Source organism: Erythranthe guttata, chromosome 5 (assembly GCF_056151865.1).
Source record: "Erythranthe guttata isolate IM_541 chromosome 5, IM_541, whole genome shotgun sequence".
NCBI lineage: Eukaryota > Viridiplantae > Streptophyta > Magnoliopsida > Lamiales > Phrymaceae > Erythranthe > Erythranthe guttata.
Window position 1 is genome coordinate 13137350 of NC_142537.1, and position 9731 is coordinate 13147080.

Genomic DNA, 9731 nt, shown 5'->3' on the forward strand with positions numbered 1-9731 from the left:
GAGCTAAAGGCTTAATAATTAGAATATTTGTTAATTTGTTTTGGCAAAATTGATACCCCATATTCCCTCGCCAACGGGATGAGGGGTCTCGCGATAGGACTCTCCGACCCATCAACCATCACCGACGAAGAGAAGAGCATCGCGATGCAGCATATAGTCGTGCTTCTCACCATGTTGATGGAGGGAGGCAACAAGGACATGGTGATCGGGTCGCCCCGCCTCACCCGGTCGGATTGGGCTCAGCCCGACCCTGTCCATTCTCCCTCGCAATCTCACCGGATACGTTACAGGGGTATCAAAATATCAAGTTTGCCATGGCAGATGTCTGCTCCGAGGAACACATAGAAGTTTTTTACGCCATGGCACACCTCTACCCCATGTAAGACGCAGCCTATTGTAAAGTATTCCACACTACCCTGACCGACAGTGCCATAAAATGGTTCAATCAACTGCCAGTGAGGTCAATCGACTCTTTCAGACAAATTACCGATCATTTTTTCAACCAGTTCGCCATCAATAAGAAGTATGCTAAAACCACAACCCATTTATTCTCCATTTTCCCCAAAAAAAAAAGAGTCGCTATGTTCAACATTAAGTGCAAGCGGTCCATGAAGTGCCAAGTGCCAAACATTGGCCACGAGATAGCGACGGGTATCATCCGGCATAACCTAAGGTACTCCAGGTTCAATGAATAGATAGCTGGTAGACCACCTGCCAGCTTGGAGGAACTATTGCAGCGTGTCGAAAAGTATATATGCATCCAGGAAACCTCCGTACTTGGAGCACACAAAAGAAAGCGGGATGACGACCGGCCCGATAGCAAAATGAGGGAAGATAAGCACACCACTCCAGCTGTGAATTACCCATGATTCACCCTGTTAAACACCTGCCTTTGCGAGGTGTTTATAGTGGTAGATGCACTACACCATAAAACTCCATCCATAGCGTTTGAAAAACGCTATGGTAGTCTATCATAGCGCTTTTACAAACGCTATGTCTGCCGGAGCTATAATAGACCCCGACTTTACTGTAGCGTTGTACAAACGCTATTGTATAATATCCTATAATAGCGTGTTTTTTGAGCTATTGTCATCCGTTTTATAGCAGTTGTTTCATGCTATTATTTATATATAAACGCTATCCTAAGTTAGCTGATGGCGCATATTTTGCGCTATTGTTAACCCAAACATTTGCAATATTTATTGGTTAATATAAACTATTAAATGGCCAGGTTTTTTCAATTGCAATCACTAATATCTCATATTGCTTCTTTTCGCATTGCTATTAAAAAATAATATAACAAATTATATTTTCAACACGATAACAACAAACATGAATATACAATAACATGTATTTTTATTAAACTCAAGATAATACAAGAACGGCTAAGAATATTATATCACAATAACAAAATAAATTATGTACATATCCTGTTCGATTTGATACCCTTCACTAGGTATAGTAAAACTTATAAACTGAACTTAGATTGTTATTTCGAAAAACTAAAAGAATCGTGTTCACTTCCAATTGTTTCAGCATATTCAATTGAGAACGCCATAATTCGTCTTCCATTCCTTGTTTCCTGTTAACAAAATCAGGAAATATAAGAATTTCAATTCAATATTTCTAACTTGTTTCATTACGCAATTCAAAAAATGACGTTATCACCTAGTAGTTAAACACATTTATTGTAAAAAAAACAACTAATTTTTCTAATTATTCAGTTTTCATATACTTAAGAATCAATAAACATTCACATATATCTTCTGAGATAGCATAAATGGTTCTCATAACCAAATAGGAACAACAAAGTAACCGAAAAAACTTTTAAGCTATAAATTACATAAAAAGTTTTCCTACAAAAATAGATAAATAGATGAATGCATTAAGCTAGACATGAAACTAGAGAAACATATAATCATCAGAGATAGAAGAGACATTACTCTGTGCATCAGATGAACAATTCAATCTTCTGGCCATGGTTCCACCACATTCAATATACTTGATCATCTTATTTAAGCACCATAAATCACTGCATCAAAAATCAAGTAAAAGAACTGCCTTAAGCAACCTATCTCCAAATCAAACTAGATAATGTACATATACAATCAAGTAAAGATAAAATCCTCAAAATGACAACAAGAGTACTAACAACTTGATGTGGTGATCTTGCTTATACCCTTTGAGGAAACATGTCAAATTGATAAATTCTTCCACAGGTTAATGCTTCGTCTAAGTTAATCAACAAAGAAAGATACATCAGTCCAATGCTTCGCGGCTAAGTCAATATGCACCCTCATCACCCTCTATCTGTTCAAAATCAGGACAAACAAAAAATTAATAAATATCTGAGGTGTTCAATATGAGTTCGAATGATATAGCGAATATTAAAAAAAATGAACTTTCCAGCTTACGACATATTATAAGCTGCACAAGAAGCCCATGTGAGGAATACAAAAAAAACCATAACTGGAAGATGCTAAAATACAGATAAACGAATAGAAAGATAGCTTTAAACGCAATGGATTACTAATATAACTTTGGAACCACATAGCATGAATTCATTTGAAAATCAAGGTTACTTACATTGTCTTAGAAAGCCCACCTTGCAAGGCTGTGCTACCACTCAAGAAAAACATTTTTTTAATTATTATCAAACTCTTTTGCACTGTCTTTAGTATTGCATAACGTCCCTGAAAAGAACGTTTTTCATCAAATGTACGGCGAAGGAAAGGTAACAAAATTTTAGATACAACATATGCATGTCCCCGAGAAATTCATAGATTGTTGCCGTTCCAAATTTGCTCTTTCTTCTGCTCCTCTTTTTTCTCAATGGCATAACATACATCAATTCCAAATTACAGCTAGTTTAAATATCATATAATAAAATAAGAGATTCTTTAAAATTACTATTTGTATTGAAAAACAACAAACAAAACTCAAAAGGCAAGAGTAATCCCAAGATTCAACAAAAACATAAGTACGGAAAAAAAAAACTCAAAGTGACCAAACTAAAATACCAGAAAATGGGTATTCCCTGAATCAACACTTCGACAAATTCAATAAAAAAACAAAATACAAATTAGCCATTTATCCACCCACACAAGTAATCTTTGGTATATCTTTCAGATCCGATTCACGGCCGCTTTAGCTTAAAAAAATTGAAATTAAGGCTGCTCATAAAAAGACTCAAATTAGAATAGAGAAAGAAAGAGATGGTAAGAGGTACCCAATACTGATTGAAAAGGGATACAACCGTGCGCCAGGAGGTCGATTTTGAGAGGGGACGATACATAAATTCACAAATTCGTGGTGGAGATGGGATCGAAGATTGCGTTTTGCCGGCAGACCGACATTTGAGAGAAATGGAGGGTTTCAATTTTAGACGATTATCCTTGGGAGGTGGAACGGAGTTTAGGGCTTTGTTTCACTCATAATATATTTTATTTAGAGACCCGGGAAAATGAGCGCAATAAATTTCAATGTTATAGCGTTTTATTTTTGGATTTATTATTTGGAAACGATATAAAGAGCAATTATAGCATTTACGAGAAAAACGCTATAGAGATGTGCTATTAAAAACTAATTTTGTTGTAGTGATGAGAAGGGATTGGTGGAACCCCTACGTCTAATGAATCACAACCCCAAGAGGCAGAAATCCGAGAAGTATTGCCACTTCCATAAAGACAAGGGGCACACCAGGTGGCTATCGAAAAATTAATCAGGCAAGGACATCTAAGAGAGTTCGTAGATAGGACGCAGAGGAGGACCAAATGAGACAACTCACGTAAGTATAATCGGGGAAAGGGCCTAAGAAGGGCGAAGATAATGAGGAAAATTTACCTACGCATGGCATCGTTGCCATGATGTCTGGCGATCCTTCTAGTGGAGATCCCCACAGTGCGTGACGTGCGCTCGCCCGAGCTACTCGGGGGACTACAACCCCAAACATCCCTACCACACAAGTTGGAATGGTGCAACAGACTGAGCACGAGATAATTTTTTGCCAGAAAGACCTCCAGGGACCCCAAGACGAACACAATGACGCCTTAGTCATCAAGGCGTCGGTTTTCAATTTCTTGGTTAAAAAGATCTTGGTGGACCAAGGGAGCTCCGCCGACATCATCTATTATCATACCTTCACCAAGCTAGGGATTGATAACACTCAACTCACGCCTGTCATCACACCTTTAACAGGTTTTGGAGGTGAAGTCGTCTCAGCACTCGGGCAAATCTCCTTGCCGATATCGCTCATGTCTAGCCCATGGCGAGCAACCAAGATAGTGAAGTTCTTGATAGTCAAACCACTATCTCGTGACAACATTATCCTAGGTAGACCGTGCATAAACACATTTAAAGCCATCCCTTGAATCTATCACATGAAGCTTAAGTTCCCCACCGCATCAGGGATAGCCGGAGTTTGAGGAGATCAGCACGAAGCACGAGACTGTTATGCAAAATTCTTGAGGAAGCCAACTGTTGGTTGGAATACCTACACGCAAGTGCACGTATCATACAAGTAATATAGTGGACTAAAAGTCCGGATATCGATCCCACAGAGAATATTTAACTATTTAATTCTAGACGCTAAATCCTAACAATTGCTATCACGCCCACCCTACACAGTCGACTTTAGAGAGAATTAACTAAATAAAAATAAACTAAATTAAGCAAATTAAAAAAGAGAAAGCAAGAAAACAATTTAAACACGAAGATTAATCAAAGTAAACAAGCCTAGAATTTTATTCTCCCCCTATGTGATTATTACTCCCCAAATTCCTTCAATTATACAAGCAATTAACCCGAATTATTAACGTGAGATGCTAAATTAATCATAACCCGCTTCCGCGTGTATTACGATTCTAATACTCTAGATTCAATCACTGTATTCATACACAATTAATTCTAGAACACAACATTAAACACAAATCTTAATAATGGCTACCTTAGAAATTAATTATATTCGTATGTTAATACCACAAAGGCTCTTCTACCACAGTTCTAATTATTAACCCGATCTTCCTATTCATGCGATTAACAATAACATAAAAGTACATAAGGTGATCAAGTTCATGCACTTAATAAAACAAGTAGAAGAAATAATCCGTAATTAAAACTTGCATAAAATCATGGAAAACGGTTCATAAATCCCACATAGGGTTTGAAATAAAATCCTAGAAATAAATAAATTGGCTACTCATGATTAAAGTAAAAACAAAATAATAATTCATGAAAAGATAAATTTGCTTGTAATCTTTGAATTCTTCGTCTTCGTTATTGCTTCGTTGCTCTTGAAATTGCGTAAAATATTGATCCCCAAGTGTGTCTTGGCTTGGTCTTATATAGGGTGGAAAACTTGGAGAAGAAGGCAGTTTCCTTGTGCAATTAAAATCCATTTACTCTGCCTTTTCGTCATCTCGGATGTACTAGAACTCGGACGGCCGTCTGGGCTATAAATCTTCAGATTTTTGACTTCTTCACTTTTGACCCATATTTTCTCCAAAATTGCTGTTTTTACCCCATACTTTTCCAATTCTTCTATTTGTAACTAAAATACAATAAATCAACATTTTAAGAACCAATTTTCATTAAAACACACCAAAAGCTCCAATTAAAAGGTACGATTAAGTGTAAAAATATAGGATACAATAAATCAACATTTTGAAACAATGAATTCACCTCTAAGGACTTTAATAAACTTGATTCTTAAGAGTTCAAAAGTCTCCACTTTTTCTCTTAAGACAATGGATCGAGCTTTCAAAACAATTAACAACTAGTCCTTACTTCTCCCTTCTAGTCTCTTCTACTTCTCTCTTTTTATTTATTTATTTATTTAATTTTTTTTTATTATATATATATATATATTTGTCTCTCTTTTTTTTCGAAGAAGAAGAAGGATCTCATAAAAAATTTCGACCGAACTACAAGGGGTAATTTTTCAAGAATCTCCACTTTTCTAACTTATACACATTGGCTAAAAGAAAGAACACCTTTTCTCTGAGGCTCAAATCAAGGTTCTAAGTATAATTTCGATAAAAAAAGTCGGCTTGAAAGGCTCAAGCGGTTCAATGAAGGCCCAAATCATATTTCAAATCACTCACTACTCAATACTTCATATCAGAAATTTCCTCAGGTGAGTTTTAAAACCGAACATAGCATGATCTAGCACAAATTAATTCCAAATTTAAAATACAAAATATTCAACCAAAGCAATGCACAAAGTGTGATTCCTAGCAATAATTAGTTTCTAAGTTCCGTTGAATCGAAAGCTAAACAAACATCTAATCCTTATCACACAAAACAAAGAATCTCATCATCAAACATTGATCATCTCTCACCATCATAATTCATTGATGCATTTGACTCAAGCAATTTTTTTTTTTGATTTCCGGAAAAAAACAATAAAAGCAATAAAAATAAATAAAAACTAATGCATGCAAACTAAAGCAAATAAACACAAAAACATGTTTTCACCCCCAAACATAAACTTTTCGTTGCCCTCAACGAAATTGGCACAAAGTTTAAGGATAGAAAACACCTAGCTAATCGAAGTCAATGTGATCGGGGTGCTCTTCCCTAGCTCTCTCACGCTCCTCATCATCGGAAATCTCGGGTACGGGCTCAAGAATGGGTGTTGGTAAAGGTGTCGGCTCGATACAATCGGGCGTCCTGCATCACAAGTGTTGGACGATAGTTTGTAACATCTTGCTCGACCATCTTTGAAGTGCCTCTACCGTATTGACTTTGTGCTCGACGGTAGTCAACCGGTTCCTCGCAAGTATCATCTCGCGCTCCATCTTCTTTCGGAATCGTCGATCGGCACGGGAGCTTGTGGCTTCGGGGCAGTCTCAGGCTTGAGGAGCGGCTACAATATCGGCCAAGGCTTGTGGCTCTCTATGGGTTGCTTCTTTGAATTGCGAGGCCGCAAAATCGGCAATCGACTTCCGGATATTGAGCTCGATATCGTTCGGTAGCTTGGGGACCCTCTTTCTTTTAAGCAATCTCATGACAAGACTAGGGAAGAAGATTCCCTTTGAGTTGTCGCATGCATGGTCAGCCAAAGTTGATCGTGCATAATTGCCCCGACATCGACTGTCTGCCCCGTGATGATGTAATAGGTGAGAGCACAACGTTCGTGGTTGATCCGACTAAAAGAGGTAGTCGGGATCACGTTAGCGCAAATGAACGTCAACCATGCCTTGCCTTTATAATTTATGCTTTTCCAACTAAGCTCATACGTCCCCTTGTCCTGGTATTCAATCGACATTGGATTTCCATCACTCAACACTTCACCAATTTGCTCTTTGTTGACTGCATCTCTCATCTCTCTCCATCTTTGACTTACGTACGGGAATCCATAGTATTGGATGATATCGTCTGTTTCCCACGTGACATGTATTTTTCGTACTACACTTGTGGTATGAAATGGATGCTTGATTGCCAACGTGTTAGCATAAAATTCCTGGACGATTGAAAAATTGTAAATTGGCTCCGGTTCACACAACCTTTGCCACCCTTGTCTTATAATTTCTTGATTCAGGTTGGCGAACTGTGGCAAGATGATTGTCAATGCTCGTTCCATGATGACGGTCTTATTGGCTTGTTTTTTGAAGAGAGCCGCGGCGCCTTCGACACTAAAGGCTTCCTTTTCGGGAAAAGGAATCGTCGTTTGGGTGGCACCTTTCTTGCCTTTTCCTTTCCCTTTGGAAGATGATGTTGCACTCGTGCGGCCTCTTTTGTTGGATGACATAGTTAGGAGATCTTGATTGGAATAGATTCGGTGAGAATCGGTCGAGAATCAAACTCCAAATTTGGTTAGAACAAATTGTCGAACACCTTGTGGGTGTGCCTTGAATAAGTAGATTTTGGAGAAGTTGGTTCGATTCTCTAGCCTCCCTGTCAATACCAACAAAATAAAAGAGTTCAAGAATGTGTGATCGAATTATTTGTGTGAAATTTATGAATTTTAGAAGAGAAATTTGAAAAAAAACCGGAAATTGTGTGTGGGGGTTTGAGAGAATGAAGGAGAATGGTTTGGGAAATAATGGGGGAGAAATTTGATTTTTCCAATTTAATATGCCCCATATTTAATTCAGACGGCCGTCTCGGTTTTTGTACTCATTTTCGGACGGCCGTCCGAAAAGCAGAGACTTGATTTTCAAGTCTCTAGATTTCGGACGGCCGTTTGAGAATTTGTATAGAAACTCGGACGGCCGTCAAAGAATTTATATAGAATCTCGGACGGTCGTCTGGAGTTTTCTGCTCCTCCACTGGATTTGAGACGGCCGTCTGAAATTAAGTCATTTTTTCGGACGGCCATCTCATATTCACTGCTGTTGAGCCTGGCTTTCTGTTTCCCAGACGGTCGTCTGGGATTTTGCTTGCAGTTTCGGACGGCCGTCTGGACCCCCTATCATGTTTTCGACCCTGAAAATTAAAATTCTAAATAGATTAATTAGAATGCATTTCTATGAAAATAAAAACAAAACGAAAAAATAAATAAAACTACGAAAAACAATAAAGCTCGGGTTGCCTCCCGAGAAGCGCTAAGTTTAAAGTCTTCAGCCGGACGTTGTTTCTTTATTTTCAAGCAAAAGTGACCGAAGTCACTTGGCAATCTTCTCTCGCTTCCCAATACGGTTTGAGCCGGCTCCGTTTCATGTTGAACGTACGATTTGAATCTCGCTCCTTTATTTTGAGTACTTCGTGAGGAATAATCTCTTGGACAATAAATGGTGCCGACCACTTTGATTTGCGCTTCCTTGGGAATAACCAAAGTCGGGATTTGCACATTAACACCAATTGTCCTTTGTGCAATTTCCATTTGACTTTATCCTTCTCTCGTGGGTTTCTCGATTCTTTGGGTGGCAACATCCTCCTTGCACTTTCATCGTTGTTAAGACCCCCAATCTTATGACTTTCTGCCGGAGAAGTTGAAATTGAGTCCACGAAGTAAACTTGCTCCTTCTGATTCCCGTTTCCGCCATCATCTCCTGCACTCAAAGATGCTTTCCCATGGTCCAATATCAAAACATCAAAAATTTTATAATTTGTAAAATCTGTAAGATCAATAGCAAAACACTCATTATTATCACATGGATTTTTATTAGCACTAGAAACATTGAATTTGATCGTTTGATCATGCACCGTCATTGTAAGATCACCACTAGCACAATCAATTAGCATTTTCGACGTGGCTAAAAACGGTCTCCCTACGATAATAGGTATCTCCCTATCCTCATTTATATCAAGTAAAATGAAATCAACAGGGAAGATAAATTTATTAACTTTCACTAACACATTCTCTAAAATGCCTTTTGGGTAAACTAAAGACCTATCGGCTAATTGAAGAGTTATAGCCGTCGGTTCAATCTCACCCAACCCAAGATTCTTAAAAGTGGAATAAGGCATAAGATTAATGCTAGCACCTAAATCAATGAGCGATCGAAATTTGTTACCTCCTATAGTACAAGGAATAGTAAACTTACCAGAATCGCCAAGTTTTTGTGGAACGGGCCGAGTAATAATAGCAGTGCATTGCTCGGTGAGTTTGATCATCTCGTTCCCTTGCAATTTCTTACCTTTCGTCACGAGGTCCTTGAAGAACTTCACCCACTTTGGCATCTTTTGAAGTGCTTCGATGAAAGGAATATTTATACGAATTTCCTTTAACTTGTCCATAAATCCTTGGTATTCGGCATCGAGCTTTTTCGTTATAAACTTTTGAGGAT

General features: G+C 38.1%; 1 long non-coding RNA gene across 1 annotated transcript; it reads right to left on the reverse strand.

The window, feature by feature from the left end:
• Window positions 1–1337: 1337 nt before the first annotated feature.
• LOC105973260 (uncharacterized) lies at window positions 1338–3481 on the reverse strand. Its single transcript, XR_001174218.2, has 5 exons — window positions 3230–3481; window positions 2587–2693; window positions 2153–2310; window positions 1944–2032; window positions 1338–1582 (listed from the first exon to the last, which is right to left on the reverse strand). It is a non-coding gene; the product is annotated as an uncharacterized LOC105973260 (long non-coding RNA).
• Between the last annotated feature and the right edge of the window lie 6250 nt (window positions 3482–9731).